The sequence below is a fragment of the Pelmatolapia mariae genome, linkage group LG14 (assembly GCF_036321145.2).
Source record: "Pelmatolapia mariae isolate MD_Pm_ZW linkage group LG14, Pm_UMD_F_2, whole genome shotgun sequence".
Lineage (NCBI taxonomy): Eukaryota > Metazoa > Chordata > Actinopteri > Cichliformes > Cichlidae > Pelmatolapia > Pelmatolapia mariae.
In genome coordinates this window covers 40,946,404-40,969,052 of record NC_086239.1, presented here as the reverse complement: position 1 = coordinate 40,969,052, position 22,649 = coordinate 40,946,404, and positions in this window count along the sequence as shown.

The following is a 22,649-nucleotide window of genomic DNA, read 5'->3' as shown; positions in this document are numbered from 1 at the left end:
CTTGTGGGATGTCACCAGACTTGAACATACAATGGGAAGCAGAGGAGAAGCACATAAGTTTCACTATAAAATCATAAGGGGAATAAGGGTCCAGTCGGCCGCTAGGACCGTGCAACTAAGCTCCAGAGGGAGATATTTAAGTCATAATTTCCTAATACCTAACCCAGCCTGTGCCAGGGGTCTGTTATACTGGACCCTTCCGGATTTTATCTGAAATAAAGTGTGAAATGAACTTAAATAGAGAGAGTGCTTTGTTGACCTTTGACCTCGCCACATATATTATACATACGGGGTATCCTCTATGGTGACAAGATTGAATAGACATGATTTACAATGTTAAACCCGTTGATGTGGGGCAATCAGGTTTTAACAACCTGACCTGGGCATAAGGCCCTAATCTTAACCTTGATAGGGCCGAGATATTAACCCTGACCCAGGATCATTTGCCCTAAACATAACCCCTGGGGGTGGGAGCCCTAACCTTAACCATAAGAGGCATATGATATGCAGCTTAAGATTAGGGCCTCTTTATTTTAAAGCTAGTTTGTGGTGATAAAGGGCATGATAACCGAAACTGGATAATAAAGCCCTCAATCTTATCCTTAATAAGGATCCTTGATATAAAGTTGGCCTCAAAATCATTAGCCCCTGCAGGAAATCGTAAGCAGCCTGATTGGCCGATTCCTGAGGGTGCTGGCATTCTACCTGTGGGGTTATGTTTAAAAGTAAGGGACATTAAATGATGGATATCCATAATAGTGTCACCTCTTCACTGACTGCCAGGCAGGTCCTCAGAAGAGGGTGGAGATCCATCCCTCCCTCCTTCTTTTAACATGATTTTAATAAAGTTTTTATTTGAGGAAATGGTTTTTATTTTTGAGAATTTACATCTGTCCTTTTCTTATTTGTTGTGAAATGTTGTTTTGTAGCCTGTGGGGAAATAGAATGTACATGTTTAAGGAAGTGATTGTGAATGCACCATGGGAGGAACACTGTCATGTGACCCGGTGTGACCTATCCTGAGGAGGGCCCACATAGGTGGGCGGACCTCAAAGGATCACTTAATTGTTGTCTGGTCTCTCCTGGCCTCACTCGTGCTGATCCCTCTGAAGAAGCGAGAAGAATCGCGAAACGTTAGGGATGCCTCTCAGACCGGCGTGAGCAAGGATTTTACCTCCCCCAGAATAAGGTAATTAGAATTTAAACAGTTTTTTAGCCCTAGTTTTTAGTGGGAGTGAAACACACTTTTGTTCTCCCATTTAGGGCTTAATTGGATAATTGAACCAGGGAGTGAGGAACTTAAGCTCTCCACTTTTTGTTTTAACTTTTTAAGTCCACTCAGCGGGAATAAGCAAATCAGCCCTCCCGACTGAGAGTTTTAATATTGAATTGGGAACAAGCAAACCTAGCCCTCCCAATTCATATTTTAAAGTTTTTTATACATTTTTAAGTGGAAGTAAGCAAACTTAGCCCTCCCAGTTTTAAGATTGTCCTCTGGGGGAGAGGAAGAGAGTCATTGAGCCCTGACCTTAGGGAAACTTTATTCTTTTAGCCTTTTTTTCTGGATTTTAAGAGGGGAGCTCCAATGTTTTTTTTAGCCTGTAATATCTGGTGTGGCCCAAATAGATCGCAGTGTGTGGACTAAACCATTGTCACCTATAAAACTCCACTAAAAATACATTGTATAAAGGAGTAACATTAAGAAGGAGGACTTGGTTAAAGGACATTTAAAAGGTACAGCACACTGCACGGAGATCCAGGAGCAGCAAGTGAAGATGAAGCACATCAGAGTGACTTGCCCTGGTTGTTATTGGTCATCACACATGTTAGAAGGCTGTTGTGATAAGATCCAGTGGAGCCTAACCACAGATGTAAAGGCAGGTGAGTTCCCCGGTAAGAATTTTTATCTTGAAGTCCAGATTAATGGGGGTTGGAAGAGAAGGCTCAAAGGCTGGTCTGAGAGGGGAGGCGGGGTGGGGCTTGGGGGAGACAGGGACATACTGTTTGACATTCTATTAGTAATTGTAAGCCAAGAAGGCACTTAACATGTAACGCACAATATGAATATGGTCAGGTGTTATTTTATTTTTTAATGGTTTAAGAGGGAGGGAGGGAAGGAATATAATGAGGGTGGGATTAGGTGGATCACTTTTTAAGAGGATAAGCCTTGATGAAGTGATTTTATCGGTCTTATTGGTCTTTTTAACTTTCTTTTTTTATCTGACCTGCTCAACAGAGGTGTCTACTCCACATGGGAAGATATATGGCAGGATTAAAGATAAAGATAATTACAGCCTAAATAGGCAGTACATTGGGGAGATGATGAGAAATGTCCCAAATAGGGACAAGGCGGTGTACATAGGAGTAACACTCCATGTGACTGCACAGATCCCCCTTTATTCTAATATATCCATAAAGTGAGGCTTGATTTGAGGCGGCGTAGTTGAAAGTAACACTGCTGCCACTGAAAGAATCAGATCACATAATCATGTGGATGTGGGACTTAACTAACACTGATACATTGAGGAGCAGGCCAGATTCTTTTAAGGGAGAAAATTCAGGTTAACTGACCTTGGGACCACCCAGGATGAGGATAAGTTTAACACAAATGTCATCCTGTGGGATTGGAGTTGGACAGCTTCATAGAGCTAGTCTTTTAAATCCACTTAGGATAGCCTGGCGGTCCGTGAAGTTGTTTTTGGCATATAGATATTTTGCAATTTAGAGAAGGATTTTAACTAACAAGAATAATAATACCCTGTAAAAATGTTTTTTATTTTGTTAATGCATAATTTTAGGTGGAATAGGTCTGTGCTTTAATGGTTTTTATGTATAATTATTTATGTTTTTAATAGTTTTTAACAAATAAGTCTAACCCAAATAAGGGGGTTAGTAAGGACACTGACGGGTCAGCAGATCCTCCTTTACCTCCTAATATTTACTAATATGGATGTGTAAATAAAAGAGTGAAAAACTAATTGATTGTGTTTGCTGTGTATTCTAACAGCTGCATGAACTCTTACATTTGCTAACTACACAAACTAAATAAAGTTTTTTTAAGAATTGGGTGAGATTTCCCCTATGGAGATGCGGGAGGATCTGTGCCCCTGTTGGTGCTTAGTTGAGTTTTTAATTTTTTTTAATTATTTTAATTTTTTATTTAGACCTGAGCACTTGTGGCCATTCTCTAGAGAAGTGCATTCTAACAGGGATTATATATTGATATCCTCTCTATATGCCACCTTGTGGGATGTCACCAGACTTGAACATACAATGGGAAGCAGAGGAGAAGCACATAAGTTTCACTATAAAATCATAAGGGGAATAAGGGTCCAGTCGGCCGCTAGGACCGTGCAACTAAGCTCCAGAGGGAGATATTTAAGTCATAATTTCCTAATACCTAACCCAGCCTGTGCCAGGGGTCTGTTATACTGGACCCTTCCGGATTTTATCTGAAATAAAGTGTGAAATGAACTTAAATAGAGAGAGTGCTTTGTTGACCTTTGACCTCGCCACATATATTATACATACGGGGTATCCTCTATGGTGACAAGATTGAATAGACATGATTTACAATGTTAAACCCGTTGATGTGGGGCAATCAGGTTTTAACAACCTGACCTGGGCATAAGGCCCTAATCTTAACCTTGATAGGGCCGAGATATTAACCCTGACCCAGGATCATTTGCCCTAAACATAACCCCTGGGGGTGGGAGCCCTAACCTTAACCATAAGAGGCATATGATATGCAGCTTAAGATTAGGGCCTCTTTATTTTAAAGCTAGTTTGTGGTGATAAAGGGCATGATAACCGAAACTGGATAATAAAGCCCTCAATCTTATCCTTAATAAGGATCCTTGATATAAAGTTGGCCTCAAAATCATTAGCCCCTGCAGGAAATCGTAAGCAGCCTGATTGGCCGATTCCTGAGGGTGCTGGCATTCTACCTGTGGGGTTATGTTTAAAAGTAAGGGACATTAAATGATGGATATCCATAATAGTGTCACCTCTTCACTGACTGCCAGGCAGGTCCTCAGAAGAGGGTGGAGATCCATCCCTCCCTCCTTCTTTTAACATGATTTTAATAAAGTTTTTATTTGAGGAAATGGTTTTTATTTTTGAGAATTTACATCTGTCCTTTTCTTATTTGTTGTGAAATGTTGTTTTGTAGCCTGTGGGGAAATAGAATGTACATGTTTAAGGAAGTGATTGTGAATGCACCATGGGAGGAACACTGTCATGTGACCCGGTGTGACCTATCCTGAGGAGGGCCCACATAGGTGGGCGGACCTCAAAGGATCACTTAATTGTTGTCTGGTCTCTCCTGGCCTCACTCGTGCTGATCCCTCTGAAGAAGCGAGAAGAATCGCGAAACGTTAGGGATGCCTCTCAGACCGGCGTGAGCAAGGATTTTACCTCCCCCAGAATAAGGTAATTAGAATTTAAACAGTTTTTTAGCCCTAGTTTTTAGTGGGAGTGAAACACACTTTTGTTCTCCCATTTAGGGCTTAATTGGATAATTGAACCAGGGAGTGAGGAACTTAAGCTCTCCACTTTTTGTTTTAACTTTTTAAGTCCACTCAGCGGGAATAAGCAAATCAGCCCTCCCGACTGAGAGTTTTAATATTGAATTGGGAACAAGCAAACCTAGCCCTCCCAATTCATATTTTAAAGTTTTTTATACATTTTTAAGTGGAAGTAAGCAAACTTAGCCCTCCCAGTTTTAAGATTGTCCTCTGGGGGAGAGGAAGAGAGTCATTGAGCCCTGACCTTAGGGAAACTTTATTCTTTTAGCCTTTTTTTCTGGATTTTAAGAGGGGAGCTCCAATGTTTTTTTTAGCCTGTAATATCTGGTGTGGCCCAAATAGATCGCAGTGTGTGGACTAAACCATTGTCACCTATAAAACTCCACTAAAAATACATTGTATAAAGGAGTAACATTAAGAAGGAGGACTTGGTTAAAGGACATTTAAAAGGTACAGCACACTGCACGGAGATCCAGGAGCAGCAAGTGAAGATGAAGCACATCAGAGTGACTTGCCCTGGTTGTTATTGGTCATCACACATGTTAGAAGGCTGTTGTGATAAGATCCAGTGGAGCCTAACCACAGATGTAAAGGCAGGTGAGTTCCCCGGTAAGAATTTTTATCTTGAAGTCCAGATTAATGGGGGTTGGAAGAGAAGGCTCAAAGGCTGGTCTGAGAGGGGAGGCGGGGTGGGGCTTGGGGGAGACAGGGACATACTGTTTGACATTCTATTAGTAATTGTAAGCCAAGAAGGCACTTAACATGTAACGCACAATATGAATATGGTCAGGTGTTATTTTATTTTTTAATGGTTTAAGAGGGAGGGAGGGAAGGAATATAATGAGGGTGGGATTAGGTGGATCACTTTTTAAGAGGATAAGCCTTGATGAAGTGATTTTATCGGTCTTATTGGTCTTTTTAACTTTCTTTTTTTATCTGACCTGCTCAACAGAGGTGTCTACTCCACATGGGAAGATATATGGCAGGATTAAAGATAAAGATAATTACAGCCTAAATAGGCAGTACATTGGGGAGATGATGAGAAATGTCCCAAATAGGGACAAGGCGGTGTACATAGGAGTAACACTCCATGTGACTGCACAGATCCCCCTTTATTCTAATATATCCATAAAGTGAGGCTTGATTTGAGGCGGCGTAGTTGAAAGTAACACTGCTGCCACTGAAAGAATCAGATCACATAATCATGTGGATGTGGGACTTAACTAACACTGATACATTGAGGAGCAGGCCAGATTCTTTTAAGGGAGAAAATTCAGGTTAACTGACCTTGGGACCACCCAGGATGAGGATAAGTTTAACACAAATGTCATCCTGTGGGATTGGAGTTGGAAAGCTTCATAGAGCTAGTCTTTTAAATCCACTTAGGATAGCCTGGCGGTCCGTGAAGTTGTTTTTGGCATATAGATATTTTGCAATTTAGAGAAGGATTTTAACTAACAAGAATAATAATACCCTGTAAAAATGTTTTTTATTTTGTTAATGCATAATTTTAGGTGGAATAGGTCTGTGCTTTAATGGTTTTTATGTATAATTATTTATGTTTTTAATAGTTTTTAACAAATAAGTCTAACCCAAATAAGGGGGTTAGTAAGGACACTGACGGGTCAGCAGATCCTCCTTTACCTCCTAATATTTACTAATATGGATGTGTAAATAAAAGAGTGAAAAACTAATTGATTGTGTTTGCTGTGTATTCTAACAGCTGCATGAACTCTTACATTTGCTAACTACACAAACTAAATAAAGTTTTTTTAAGAATTGGGTGAGATTTCCCCTATGGAGATGCGGGAGGATCTGTGCCCCTGTTGGTGCTTAGTTGAGTTTTTAATTTTTTTTAATTATTTTAATTTTTTATTTAGACCTGAGCACTTGTGGCCATTCTCTAGAGAAGTGCATTCTAACAGGGATTATATATTGATATCCTCTCTATATGCCACCTTGTGGGATGTCACCAGACTTGAACATACAATGGGAAGCAGAGGAGAAGCACATAAGTTTCACTATAAAATCATAAGGGGAATAAGGGTCCAGTCGGCCGCTAGGACCGTGCAACTAAGCTCCAGAGGGAGATATTTAAGTCATAATTTCCTAATACCTAACCCAGCCTGTGCCAGGGGTCTGTTATACTGGACCCTTCCGGATTTTATCTGAAATAAAGTGTGAAATGAACTTAAATAGAGAGAGTGCTTTGTTGACCTTTGACCTCGCCACATATATTATACATACGGGGTATCCTCTATGGTGACAAGATTGAATAGACATGATTTACAATGTTAAACCCGTTGATGTGGGGCAATCAGGTTTTAACAACCTGACCTGGGCATAAGGCCCTAATCTTAACCTTGATAGGGCCGAGATATTAACCCTGACCCAGGATCATTTGCCCTAAACATAACCCCTGGGGGTGGGAGCCCTAACCTTAACCATAAGAGGCATATGATATGCAGCTTAAGATTAGGGCCTCTTTATTTTAAAGCTAGTTTGTGGTGATAAAGGGCATGATAACCGAAACTGGATAATAAAGCCCTCAATCTTATCCTTAATAAGGATCCTTGATATAAAGTTGGCCTCAAAATCATTAGCCCCTGCAGGAAATCGTAAGCAGCCTGATTGGCCGATTCCTGAGGGTGCTGGCATTCTACCTGTTGGGTTATGTTTAAAAGTAAGGGACATTAAATGATGGATATCCATAATAGTGTCACCTCTTCACTGACTGCCAGGCAGGTCCTCAGAAGAGGGTGGAGATCCATCCCTCCCTCCTTCTTTTAACATGATTTTAATAAAGTTTTTATTTGAGGAAATGGTTTTTATTTTTGAGAATTTACATCTGTCCTTTTCTTATTTGTTGTGAAATGTTGTTTTGTAGCCTGTGGGGAAATAGAATGTACATGTTTAAGGAAGTGATTGTGAATGCACCATGGGAGGAACACTGTCATGTGACCCGGTGTGACCTATCCTGAGGAGGGCCCACATAGGTGGGCGGACCTCAAAGGATCACTTAATTGTTGTCTGGTCTCTCCTGGCCTCACTCGTGCTGATCCCTCTGAAGAAGCGAGAAGAATCGCGAAACGTTAGGGATGCCTCTCAGACCGGCGTGAGCAAGGATTTTACCTCCCCCAGAATAAGGTAATTAGAATTTAAACAGTTTTTTAGCCCTAGTTTTTAGTGGGAGTGAAACACACTTTTGTTCTCCCATTTAGGGCTTAATTGGATAATTGAACCAGGGAGTGAGGAACTTAAGCTCTCCACTTTTTGTTTTAACTTTTTAAGTCCACTCAGCGGGAATAAGCAAATCAGCCCTCCCGACTGAGAGTTTTAATATTGAATTGGGAACAAGCAAACCTAGCCCTCCCAATTCATATTTTAAAGTTTTTTATACATTTTTAAGTGGAAGTAAGCAAACTTAGCCCTCCCAGTTTTAAGATTGTCCTCTGGGGGAGAGGAAGAGAGTCATTGAGCCCTGACCTTAGGGAAACTTTATTCTTTTAGCCTTTTTTTCTGGATTTTAAGAGGGGAGCTCCAATGTTTTTTTTAGCCTGTAATATCTGGTGTGGCCCAAATAGATCGCAGTGTGTGGACTAAACCATTGTCACCTATAAAACTCCACTAAAAATACATTGTATAAAGGAGTAACATTAAGAAGGAGGACTTGGTTAAAGGACATTTAAAAGGTACAGCACACTGCACGGAGATCCAGGAGCAGCAAGTGAAGATGAAGCACATCAGAGTGACTTGCCCTGGTTGTTATTGGTCATCACACATGTTAGAAGGCTGTTGTGATAAGATCCAGTGGAGCCTAACCACAGATGTAAAGGCAGGTGAGTTCCCCGGTAAGAATTTTTATCTTGAAGTCCAGATTAATGGGGGTTGGAAGAGAAGGCTCAAAGGCTGGTCTGAGAGGGGAGGCGGGGTGGGGCTTGGGGGAGACAGGGACATACTGTTTGACATTCTATTAGTAATTGTAAGCCAAGAAGGCACTTAACATGTAACGCACAATATGAATATGGTCAGGTGTTATTTTATTTTTTAATGGTTTAAGAGGGAGGGAGGGAAGGAATATAATGAGGGTGGGATTAGGTGGATCACTTTTTAAGAGGATAAGCCTTGATGAAGTGATTTTATCGGTCTTATTGGTCTTTTTAACTTTCTTTTTTTATCTGACCTGCTCAACAGAGGTGTCTACTCCACATGGGAAGATATATGGCAGGATTAAAGATAAAGATAATTACAGCCTAAATAGGCAGTACATTGGGGAGATGATGAGAAATGTCCCAAATAGGGACAAGGCGGTGTACATAGGAGTAACACTCCATGTGACTGCACAGATCCCCCTTTATTCTAATATATCCATAAAGTGAGGCTTGATTTGAGGCGGCGTAGTTGAAAGTAACACTGCTGCCACTGAAAGAATCAGATCACATAATCATGTGGATGTGGGACTTAACTAACACTGATACATTGAGGAGCAGGCCAGATTCTTTTAAGGGAGAAAATTCAGGTTAACTGACCTTGGGACCACCCAGGATGAGGATAAGTTTAACACAAATGTCATCCTGTGGGATTGGAGTTGGACAGCTTCATAGAGCTAGTCTTTTAAATCCACTTAGGATAGCCTGGCGGTCCGTGAAGTTGTTTTTGGCATATAGATATTTTGCAATTTAGAGAAGGATTTTAACTAACAAGAATAATAATACCCTGTAAAAATGTTTTTTATTTTGTTAATGCATAATTTTAGGTGGAATAGGTCTGTGCTTTAATGGTTTTTATGTATAATTATTTATGTTTTTAATAGTTTTTAACAAATAAGTCTAACCCAAATAAGGGGGTTAGTAAGGACACTGACGGGTCAGCAGATCCTCCTTTACCTCCTAATATTTACTAATATGGATGTGTAAATAAAAGAGTGAAAAACTAATTGATTGTGTTTGCTGTGTATTCTAACAGCTGCATGAACTCTTACATTTGCTAACTACACAAACTAAATAAAGTTTTTTTAAGAATTGGGTGAGATTTCCCCTATGGAGATGCGGGAGGATCTGTGCCCCTGTTGGTGCTTAGTTGAGTTTTTAATTTTTTTTAATTATTTTAATTTTTTATTTAGACCTGAGCACTTGTGGCCATTCTCTAGAGAAGTGCATTCTAACAGGGATTATATATTGATATCCTCTCTATATGCCACCTTGTGGGATGTCACCAGACTTGAACATACAATGGGAAGCAGAGGAGAAGCACATAAGTTTCACTATAAAATCATAAGGGGAATAAGGGTCCAGTCGGCCGCTAGGACCGTGCAACTAAGCTCCAGAGGGAGATATTTAAGTCATAATTTCCTAATACCTAACCCAGCCTGTGCCAGGGGTCTGTTATACTGGACCCTTCCGGATTTTATCTGAAATAAAGTGTGAAATGAACTTAAATAGAGAGAGTGCTTTGTTGACCTTTGACCTCGCCACATATATTATACATACGGGGTATCCTCTATGGTGACAAGATTGAATAGACATGATTTACAATGTTAAACCCGTTGATGTGGGGCAATCAGGTTTTAACAACCTGACCTGGGCATAAGGCCCTAATCTTAACCTTGATAGGGCCGAGATATTAACCCTGACCCAGGATCATTTGCCCTAAACATAACCCCTGGGGGTGGGAGCCCTAACCTTAACCATAAGAGGCATATGATATGCAGCTTAAGATTAGGGCCTCTTTATTTTAAAGCTAGTTTGTGGTGATAAAGGGCATGATAACCGAAACTGGATAATAAAGCCCTCAATCTTATCCTTAATAAGGATCCTTGATATAAAGTTGGCCTCAAAATCATTAGCCCCTGCAGGAAATCGTAAGCAGCCTGATTGGCCGATTCCTGAGGGTGCTGGCATTCTACCTGTGGGGTTATGTTTAAAAGTAAGGGACATTAAATGATGGATATCCATAATAGTGTCACCTCTTCACTGACTGCCAGGCAGGTCCTCAGAAGAGGGTGGAGATCCATCCCTCCCTCCTTCTTTTAACATGATTTTAATAAAGTTTTTATTTGAGGAAATGGTTTTTATTTTTGAGAATTTACATCTGTCCTTTTCTTATTTGTTGTGAAATGTTGTTTTGTAGCCTGTGGGGAAATAGAATGTACATGTTTAAGGAAGTGATTGTGAATGCACCATGGGAGGAACACTGTCATGTGACCCGGTGTGACCTATCCTGAGGAGGGCCCACATAGGTGGGCGGACCTCAAAGGATCACTTAATTGTTGTCTGGTCTCTCCTGGCCTCACTCGTGCTGATCCCTCTGAAGAAGCGAGAAGAATCGCGAAACGTTAGGGATGCCTCTCAGACCGGCGTGAGCAAGGATTTTACCTCCCCCAGAATAAGGTAATTAGAATTTAAACAGTTTTTTAGCCCTAGTTTTTAGTGGGAGTGAAACACACTTTTGTTCTCCCATTTAGGGCTTAATTGGATAATTGAACCAGGGAGTGAGGAACTTAAGCTCTCCACTTTTTGTTTTAACTTTTTAAGTCCACTCAGCGGGAATAAGCAAATCAGCCCTCCCGACTGAGAGTTTTAATATTGAATTGGGAACAAGCAAACCTAGCCCTCCCAATTCATATTTTAAAGTTTTTTATACATTTTTAAGTGGAAGTAAGCAAACTTAGCCCTCCCAGTTTTAAGATTGTCCTCTGGGGGAGAGGAAGAGAGTCATTGAGCCCTGACCTTAGGGAAACTTTATTCTTTTAGCCTTTTTTTCTGGATTTTAAGAGGGGAGCTCCAATGTTTTTTTTAGCCTGTAATATCTGGTGTGGCCCAAATAGATCGCAGTGTGTGGACTAAACCATTGTCACCTATAAAACTCCACTAAAAATACATTGTATAAAGGAGTAACATTAAGAAGGAGGACTTGGTTAAAGGACATTTAAAAGGTACAGCACACTGCACGGAGATCCAGGAGCAGCAAGTGAAGATGAAGCACATCAGAGTGACTTGCCCTGGTTGTTATTGGTCATCACACATGTTAGAAGGCTGTTGTGATAAGATCCAGTGGAGCCTAACCACAGATGTAAAGGCAGGTGAGTTCCCCGGTAAGAATTTTTATCTTGAAGTCCAGATTAATGGGGGTTGGAAGAGAAGGCTCAAAGGCTGGTCTGAGAGGGGAGGCGGGGTGGGGCTTGGGGGAGACAGGGACATACTGTTTGACATTCTATTAGTAATTGTAAGCCAAGAAGGCACTTAACATGTAACGCACAATATGAATATGGTCAGGTGTTATTTTATTTTTTAATGGTTTAAGAGGGAGGGAGGGAAGGAATATAATGAGGGTGGGATTAGGTGGATCACTTTTTAAGAGGATAAGCCTTGATGAAGTGATTTTATCGGTCTTATTGGTCTTTTTAACTTTCTTTTTTTATCTGACCTGCTCAACAGAGGTGTCTACTCCACATGGGAAGATATATGGCAGGATTAAAGATAAAGATAATTACAGCCTAAATAGGCAGTACATTGGGGAGATGATGAGAAATGTCCCAAATAGGGACAAGGCGGTGTACATAGGAGTAACACTCCATGTGACTGCACAGATCCCCCTTTATTCTAATATATCCATAAAGTGAGGCTTGATTTGAGGCGGCGTAGTTGAAAGTAACACTGCTGCCACTGAAAGAATCAGATCACATAATCATGTGGATGTGGGACTTAACTAACACTGATACATTGAGGAGCAGGCCAGATTCTTTTAAGGGAGAAAATTCAGGTTAACTGACCTTGGGACCACCCAGGATGAGGATAAGTTTAACACAAATGTCATCCTGTGGGATTGGAGTTGGACAGCTTCATAGAGCTAGTCTTTTAAATCCACTTAGGATAGCCTGGCGGTCCGTGAAGTTGTTTTTGGCATATAGATATTTTGCAATTTAGAGAAGGATTTTAACTAACAAGAATAATAATACCCTGTAAAAATGTTTTTTATTTTGTTAATGCATAATTTTAGGTGGAATAGGTCTGTGCTTTAATGGTTTTTATGTATAATTATTTATGTTTTTAATAGTTTTTAACAAATAAGTCTAACCCAAATAAGGGGGTTAGTAAGGACACTGACGGGTCAGCAGATCCTCCTTTACCTCCTAATATTTACTAATATGGATGTGTAAATAAAAGAGTGAAAAACTAATTGATTGTGTTTGCTGTGTATTCTAACAGCTGCATGAACTCTTACATTTGCTAACTACACAAACTAAATAAAGTTTTTTTAAGAATTGGGTGAGATTTCCCCTATGGAGATGCGGGAGGATCTGTGCCCCTGTTGGTGCTTAGTTGAGTTTTTAATTTTTTTTAATTATTTTAATTTTTTATTTAGACCTGAGCACTTGTGGCCATTCTCTAGAGAAGTGCATTCTAACAGGGATTATATATTGATATCCTCTCTATATGCCACCTTGTGGGATGTCACCAGACTTGAACATACAATGGGAAGCAGAGGAGAAGCACATAAGTTTCACTATAAAATCATAAGGGGAATAAGGGTCCAGTCGGCCGCTAGGACCGTGCAACTAAGCTCCAGAGGGAGATATTTAAGTCATAATTTCCTAATACCTAACCCAGCCTGTGCCAGGGGTCTGTTATACTGGACCCTTCCGGATTTTATCTGAAATAAAGTGTGAAATGAACTTAAATAGAGAGAGTGCTTTGTTGACCTTTGACCTCGCCACATATATTATACATACGGGGTATCCTCTATGGTGACAAGATTGAATAGACATGATTTACAATGTTAAACCCGTTGATGTGGGGCAATCAGGTTTTAACAACCTGACCTGGGCATAAGGCCCTAATCTTAACCTTGATAGGGCCGAGATATTAACCCTGACCCAGGATCATTTGCCCTAAACATAACCCCTGGGGGTGGGAGCCCTAACCTTAACCATAAGAGGCATATGATATGCAGCTTAAGATTAGGGCCTCTTTATTTTAAAGCTAGTTTGTGGTGATAAAGGGCATGATAACCGAAACTGGATAATAAAGCCCTCAATCTTATCCTTAATAAGGATCCTTGATATAAAGTTGGCCTCAAAATCATTAGCCCCTGCAGGAAATCGTAAGCAGCCTGATTGGCCGATTCCTGAGGGTGCTGGCATTCTACCTGTGGGGTTATGTTTAAAAGTAAGGGACATTAAATGATGGATATCCATAATAGTGTCACCTCTTCACTGACTGCCAGGCAGGTCCTCAGAAGAGGGTGGAGATCCATCCCTCCCTCCTTCTTTTAACATGATTTTAATAAAGTTTTTATTTGAGGAAATGGTTTTTATTTTTGAGAATTTACATCTGTCCTTTTCTTATTTGTTGTGAAATGTTGTTTTGTAGCCTGTGGGGAAATAGAATGTACATGTTTAAGGAAGTGATTGTGAATGCACCATGGGAGGAACACTGTCATGTGACCCGGTGTGACCTATCCTGAGGAGGGCCCACATAGGTGGGCGGACCTCAAAGGATCACTTAATTGTTGTCTGGTCTCTCCTGGCCTCACTCGTGCTGATCCCTCTGAAGAAGCGAGAAGAATCGCGAAACGTTAGGGATGCCTCTCAGACCGGCGTGAGCAAGGATTTTACCTCCCCCAGAATAAGGTAATTAGAATTTAAACAGTTTTTTAGCCCTAGTTTTTAGTGGGAGTGAAACACACTTTTGTTCTCCCATTTAGGGCTTAATTGGATAATTGAACCAGGGAGTGAGGAACTTAAGCTCTCCACTTTTTGTTTTAACTTTTTAAGTCCACTCAGCGGGAATAAGCAAATCAGCCCTCCCGACTGAGAGTTTTAATATTGAATTGGGAACAAGCAAACCTAGCCCTCCCAATTCATATTTTAAAGTTTTTTATACATTTTTAAGTGGAAGTAAGCAAACTTAGCCCTCCCAGTTTTAAGATTGTCCTCTGGGGGAGAGGAAGAGAGTCATTGAGCCCTGACCTTAGGGAAACTTTATTCTTTTAGCCTTTTTTTCTGGATTTTAAGAGGGGAGCTCCAATGTTTTTTTTAGCCTGTAATATCTGGTGTGGCCCAAATAGATCGCAGTGTGTGGACTAAACCATTGTCACCTATAAAACTCCACTAAAAATACATTGTATAAAGGAGTAACATTAAGAAGGAGGACTTGGTTAAAGGACATTTAAAAGGTACAGCACACTGCACGGAGATCCAGGAGCAGCAAGTGAAGATGAAGCACATCAGAGTGACTTGCCCTGGTTGTTATTGGTCATCACACATGTTAGAAGGCTGTTGTGATAAGATCCAGTGGAGCCTAACCACAGATGTAAAGGCAGGTGAGTTCCCCGGTAAGAATTTTTATCTTGAAGTCCAGATTAATGGGGGTTGGAAGAGAAGGCTCAAAGGCTGGTCTGAGAGGGGAGGCGGGGTGGGGCTTGGGGGAGACAGGGACATACTGTTTGACATTCTATTAGTAATTGTAAGCCAAGAAGGCACTTAACATGTAACGCACAATATGAATATGGTCAGGTGTTATTTTATTTTTTAATGGTTTAAGAGGGAGGGAGGGAAGGAATATAATGAGGGTGGGATTAGGTGGATCACTTTTTAAGAGGATAAGCCTTGATGAAGTGATTTTATCGGTCTTATTGGTCTTTTTAACTTTCTTTTTTTATCTGACCTGCTCAACAGAGGTGTCTACTCCACATGGGAAGATATATGGCAGGATTAAAGATAAAGATAATTACAGCCTAAACAGGCAGTACATTGGGGAGATGATGAGAAATGTCCCAAATAGGGACAAGGCGGTGTACATAGGAGTAACACTCCATGTGACTGCACAGATCCCCCTTTATTCTAATATATCCATAAAGTGAGGCTTGATTTGAGGCGGCGTAGTTGAAAGTAACACTGCTGCCACTGAAAGAATCAGATCACATAATCATGTGGATGTGGGACTTAACTAACACTGATACATTGAGGAGCAGGCCAGATTCTTTTAAGGGAGAAAATTCAGGTTAACTGACCTTGGGACCACCCAGGATGAGGATAAGTTTAACACAAATGTCATCCTGTGGGATTGGAGTTGGACAGCTTCATAGAGCTAGTCTTTTAAATCCACTTAGGATAGCCTGGCGGTCCGTGAAGTTGTTTTTGGCATATAGATATTTTGCAATTTAGAGAAGGATTTTAACTAACAAGAATAATAATACCCTGTAAAAATGTTTTTTATTTTGTTAATGCATAATTTTAGGTGGAATAGGTCTGTGCTTTAATGGTTTTTATGTATAATTATTTATGTTTTTAATAGTTTTTAACAAATAAGTCTAACCCAAATAAGGGGGTTAGTAAGGACACTGACGGGTCAGCAGATCCTCCTTTACCTCCTAATATTTACTAATATGGATGTGTAAATAAAAGAGTGAAAAACTAATTGATTGTGTTTGCTGTGTATTCTAACAGCTGCATGAACTCTTACATTTGCTAACTACACAAACTAAATAAAGTTTTTTTAAGAATTGGGTGAGATTTCCCCTATGGAGATGCGGGAGGATCTGTGCCCCTGTTGGTGCTTAGTTGAGTTTTTAATTTTTTTTAATTATTTTAATTTTTTATTTAGACCTGAGCACTTGTGGCCATTCTCTAGAGAAGTGCATTCTAACAGGGATTATATATTGATATCCTCTCTATATGCCACCTTGTGGGATGTCACCAGACTTGAACATACAATGGGAAGCAGAGGAGAAGCACATAAGTTTCACTATAAAATCATAAGGGGAATAAGGGTCCAGTCGGCCGCTAGGACCGTGCAACTAAGCTCCAGAGGGAGATATTTAAGTCATAATTTCCTAATACCTAACCCAGCCTGTGCCAGGGGTCTGTTATACTGGACCCTTCCGGATTTTATCTGAAATAAAGTGTGAAATGAACTTAAATAGAGAGAGTGCTTTGTTGACCTTTGACCTCGCCACATATATTATACATACGGGGTATCCTCTATGGTGACAAGATTGAATAGACATGATTTACAATGTTAAACCCGTTGATGTGGGGCAATCAGGTTTTAACAACCTGACCTGGGCATAAGGCCCTAATCTTAACCTTGATAGGGCCGAGATATTAACCCTGACCCAGGATCATTTGCCCTAAACATAACCCCTGGGGGTGGGAGCCCTAACCTTAACCATAAGAGGCATATGATATGCAGCTTAAGATTAGGGCCTCTTTATTTTAAAGCTAGTTTGTGGTGATAAAGGGCATGATAACCGAAACTGGATAATAAAGCCCTCAATCTTATCCTTAATAAGGATCCTTGATATAAAGTTGGCCTCAAAATCATTAGCCCCTGCAGGAAATCGTAAGCAGCCTGATTGGCCGATTCCTGAGGGTGCTGGCATTCTACCTGTGGGGTTATGTTTAAAAGTAAGGGACATTAAATGATGGATATCCATAATAGTGTCACCTCTTCACTGACTGCCAGGCAGGTCCTCAGAAGAGGGTGGAGATCCATCCCTCCCTCCTTCTTTTAACATGATTTTAATAAAGTTTTTATTTGAGGAAATGGTTTTTATTTTTGAGAATTTACATCTGTCCTTTTCTTATTTGTTGTGAAATGTTGTTTTGTAGCCTGTGGGGAAATAGAATGTACATGTTTAAGGAAGTGATTGTGAATGCACCATGGGAGGAACACTGTCATGTGACCCGGTGTGACCTATCCTGAGGAGGGCCCACATAGGTGGGCGGACCTCAAAGGATCACTTAATTGTTGTCTGGTCTCTCCTGGCCTCACTCGTGCTGATCCCTCTGAAGAAGCGAGAAGAATCGCGAAACGTTAGGGATGCCTCTCAGACCGGCGTGAGCAAGGATTTTACCTCCCCCAGAATAAGGTAATTAGAATTTAAACAGTTTTTTAGCCCTAGTTTTTAGTGGGAGTGAAACACACTTTTGTTCTCCCATTTAGGGCTTAATTGGATAATTGAACCAGGGAGTGAGGAACTTAAGCTCTCCACTTTTTGTTTTAACTTTTTAAGTCCACTCAGCGGGAATAAGCAAATCAGCCCTCCCGACTGAGAGTTTTAATATTGAATTGGGAACAAGCAAACCTAGCCCTCCCAATTCATATTTTAAAGTTTTTTATACATTTTTAAGTGGAAGTAAGCAAACTTAGCCCTCCCAGTTTTAAGATTGTCCTCTGGGGGAGAGGAAGAGAGTCATTGAGCCCTGACCTTAGGGAAACTTTATTCTTTTAGCCTTTTTTTCTGGATTTTAAGAGGGGAGCTCCAATGTTTTTTTTAGCCTGTAATATCTGGTGTGGCCCAAATAGATCGCAGTGTGTGGACTAAACCATTGTCACCTATAAAACTCCACTAAAAATACATTGTATAAAGGAGTAACATTAAGAAGGAGGACTTGGTTAAAGGACATTTAAAAGGTACAGCACACTGCACGGAGATCCAGGAGCAGCAAGTGAAGATGAAGCACATCAGAGTGACTTGCCCTGGTTGTTATTGGTCATCACACATGTTAGAAGGCTGTTGTGATAAGATCCAGTGGAGCCTAACCACAGATGTAAAGGCAGGTGAGTTCCCCGGTAAGAATTTTTATCTTGAAGTCCAGATTAATGGGGGTTGGAAGAGAAGGCTCAAAGGCTGGTCTGAGAGGGGAGGCGGGGTGGGGCTTGGGGGAGACAGGGACATACTGTTTGACATTCTATTAGTAATTGTAAGCCAAGAAGGCACTTAACATGTAACGCACAATATGAATATGGTCAGGTGTTATTTTATTTTTTAATGGTTTAAGAGGGAGGGAGGGAAGGAATATAATGAGGGTGGGATTAGGTGGATCACTTTTTAAGAGGATAAGCCTTGATGAAGTGATTTTATCGGTCTTATTGGTCTTTTTAACTTTCTTTTTTTATCTGACCTGCTCAACAGAGGTGTCTACTCCACATGGGAAGATATATGGCAGGATTAAAGATAAAGATAATTACAGCCTAAATAGGCAGTACATTGGGGAGATGATGAGAAATGTCCCAAATAGGGACAAGGCGGTGTACATAGGAGTAACACTCCATGTGACTGCACAGATCCCCCTTTATTCTAATATATCCATAAAGTGAGGCTTGATTTGAGGCGGCGTAGTTGAAAGTAACACTGCTGCCACTGAAAGAATCAGATCACATAATCATGTGGATGTGGGACTTAACTAACACTGATACATTGAGGAGCAGGCCAGATTCTTTTAAGGGAGAAAATTCAGGTTAACTGACCTTGGGACCACCCAGGATGAGGATAAGTTTAACACAAATGTCATCCTGTGGGATTGGAGTTGGACAGCTTCATAGAGCTAGTCTTTTAAATCCACTTAGGATAGCCTGGCGGTCCGTGAAGTTGTTTTTGGCATATAGATATTTTGCAATTTAGAGAAGGATTTTAACTAACAAGAATAATAATACCCTGTAAAAATGTTTTTTATTTTGTTAATGCATAATTTTAGGTGGAATAGGTCTGTGCTTTAATGGTTTTTATGTATAATTATTTATGTTTTTAATAGTTTTTAACAAATAAGTCTAACCCAAATAAGGGGGTTAGTAAGGACACTGACGGGTCAGCAGATCCTCCTTTACCTCCTAATATTTACTAATATGGATGTGTAAATAAAAGAGTGAAAAACTAATTGATTGTGTTTGCTGTGTATTCTAACAGCTGCATGAACTCTTACATTTGCTAACTACACAAACTAAATAAAGTTTTTTTAAGAATTGGGTGAGATTTCCCCTATGGAGATGCGGGAGGATCTGTGCCCCTGTTGGTGCTTAGTTGAGTTTTTAATTTTTTTTAATTATTTTAATTTTTTATTTAGACCTGAGCACTTGTGGCCATTCTCTAGAGAAGTGCATTCTAACAGGGATTATATATTGATATCCTCTCTATATGCCACCTTGTGGGATGTCACCAGACTTGAACATACAATGGGAAGCAGAGGAGAAGCACATAAGTTTCACTATAAAATCATAAGGGGAATAAGGGTCCAGTCGGCCGCTAGGACCGTGCAACTAAGCTCCAGAGGGAGATATTTAAGTCATAATTTCCTAATACCTAACCCAGCCTGTGCCAGGGGTCTGTTATACTGGACCCTTCCGGATTTTATCTGAAATAAAGTGTGAAATGAACTTAAATAGAGAGAGTGCTTTGTTGACCTTTGACCTCGCCACATATATTATACATACGGGGTATCCTCTATGGTGACAAGATTGAATAGACATGATTTACAATGTTAAACCCGTTGATGTGGGGCAATCAGGTTTTAACAACCTGACCTGGGCATAAGGCCCTAATCTTAACCTTGATAGGGCCGAGATATTAACCCTGACCCAGGATCATTTGCCCTAAACATAACCCCTGGGGGTGGGAGCCCTAACCTTAACCATAAGAGGCATATGATATGCAGCTTAAGATTAGGGCCTCTTTATTTTAAAGCTAGTTTGTGGTGATAAAGGGCATGATAACCGAAACTGGATAATAAAGCCCTCAATCTTATCCTTAATAAGGATCCTTGATATAAAGTTGGCCTCAAAATCATTAGCCCCTGCAGGAAATCGTAAGCAGCCTGATTGGCCGATTCCTGAGGGTGCTGGCATTCTACCTGTGGGGTTATGTTTAAAAGTAAGGGACATTAAATGATGGATATCCATAATAGTGTCACCTCTTCACTGACTGCCAGGCAGGTCCTCAGAAGAGGGTGGAGATCCATCCCTCCCTCCTTCTTTTAACATGATTTTAATAAAGTTTTTATTTGAGGAAATGGTTTTTATTTTTGAGAATTTACATCTGTCCTTTTCTTATTTGTTGTGAAATGTTGTTTTGTAGCCTGTGGGGAAATAGAATGTACATGTTTAAGGAAGTGATTGTGAATGCACCATGGGAGGAACACTGTCATGTGACCCGGTGTGACCTATCCTGAGGAGGGCCCACATAGGTGGGCGGACCTCAAAGGATCACTTAATTGTTGTCTGGTCTCTCCTGGCCTCACTCGTGCTGATCCCTCTGAAGAAGCGAGAAGAATCGCGAAACGTTAGGGATGCCTCTCAGACCGGCGTGAGCAAGGATTTTACCTCCCCCAGAATAAGGTAATTAGAATTTAAACAGTTTTTTAGCCCTAGTTTTTAGTGGGAGTGAAACACACTTTTGTTCTCCCATTTAGGGCTTAATTGGATAATTGAACCAGGGAGTGAGGAACTTAAGCTCTCCACTTTTTGTTTTAACTTTTTAAGTCCACTCAGCGGGAATAAGCAAATCAGCCCTCCCGACTGAGAGTTTTAATATTGAATTGGGAACAAGCAAACCTAGCCCTCCCAATTCATATTTTAAAGTTTTTTATACATTTTTAAGTGGAAGTAAGCAAACTTAGCCCTCCCAGTTTTAAGATTGTCCTCTGGGGGAGAGGAAGAGAGTCATTGAGCCCTGACCTTAGGGAAACTTTATTCTTTTAGCCTTTTTTTCTGGATTTTAAGAGGGGAGCTCCAATGTTTTTTTTAGCCTGTAATATCTGGTGTGGCCCAAATAGATCGCAGTGTGTGGACTAAACCATTGTCACCTATAAAACTCCACTAAAAATACATTGTATAAAGGAGTAACATTAAGAAGGAGGACTTGGTTAAAGGACATTTAAAAGGTACAGCACACTGCACGGAGATCCAGGAGCAGCAAGTGAAGATGAAGCACATCAGAGTGACTTGCCCTGGTTGTTATTGGTCATCACACATGTTAGAAGGCTGTTGTGATAAGATCCAGTGGAGCCTAACCACAGATGTAAAGGCAGGTGAGTTCCCCGGTAAGAATTTTTATCTTGAAGTCCAGATTAATGGGGGTTGGAAGAGAAGGCTCAAAGGCTGGTCTGAGAGGGGAGGCGGGGTGGGGCTTGGGGGAGACAGGGACATACTGTTTGACATTCTATTAGTAATTGTAAGCCAAGAAGGCACTTAACATGTAACGCACAATATGAATATGGTCAGGTGTTATTTTATTTTTTAATGGTTTAAGAGGGAGGGAGGGAAGGAATATAATGAGGGTGGGATTAGGTGGATCACTTTTTAAGAGGATAAGCCTTGATGAAGTGATTTTATCGGTCTTATTGGTCTTTTTAACTTTCTTTTTTTATCTGACCTGCTCAACAGAGGTGTCTACTCCACATGGGAAGATATATGGCAGGATTAAAGATAAAGATAATTACAGCCTAAATAGGCAGTACATTGGGGAGATGATGAGAAATGTCCCAAATAGGGACAAGGCGGTGTACATAGGAGTAACACTCCATGTGACTGCACAGATCCCCCTTTATTCTAATATATCCATAAAGTGAGGCTTGATTTGAGGCGGCGTAGTTGAAAGTAACACTGCTGCCACTGAAAGAATCAGATCACATAATCATGTGGATGTGGGACTTAACTAACACTGATACATTGAGGAGCAGGCCAGATTCTTTTAAGGGAGAAAATTCAGGTTAACTGACCTTGGGACCACCCAGGATGAGGATAAGTTTAACACAAATGTCATCCTGTGGGATTGGAGTTGGACAGCTTCATAGAGCTAGTCTTTTAAATCCACTTAGGATAGCCTGGCGGTCCGTGAAGTTGTTTTTGGCATATAGATATTTTGCAATTTAGAGAAGGATTTTAACTAACAAGAATAATAATACCCTGTAAAAATGTTTTTTATTTTGTTAATGCATAATTTTAGGTGGAATAGGTCTGTGCTTTAATGGTTTTTATGTATAATTATTTATGTTTTTAATAGTTTTTAACAAATAAGTCTAACCCAAATAAGGGGGTTAGTAAGGACACTGACGGGTCAGCAGATCCTCCTTTACCTCCTAATATTTACTAATATGGATGTGTAAATAAAAGAGTGAAAAACTAATTGATTGTGTTTGCTGTGTATTCTAACAGCTGCATGAACTCTTACATTTGCTAACTACACAAACTAAATAAAGTTTTTTTAAGAATTGGGTGAGATTTCCCCTATGGAGATGCGGGAGGATCTGTGCCCCTGTTGGTGCTTAGTTGAGTTTTTAATTTTTTTTAATTATTTTAATTTTTTATTTAGACCTGAGCACTTGTGGCCATTCTCTAGAGAAGT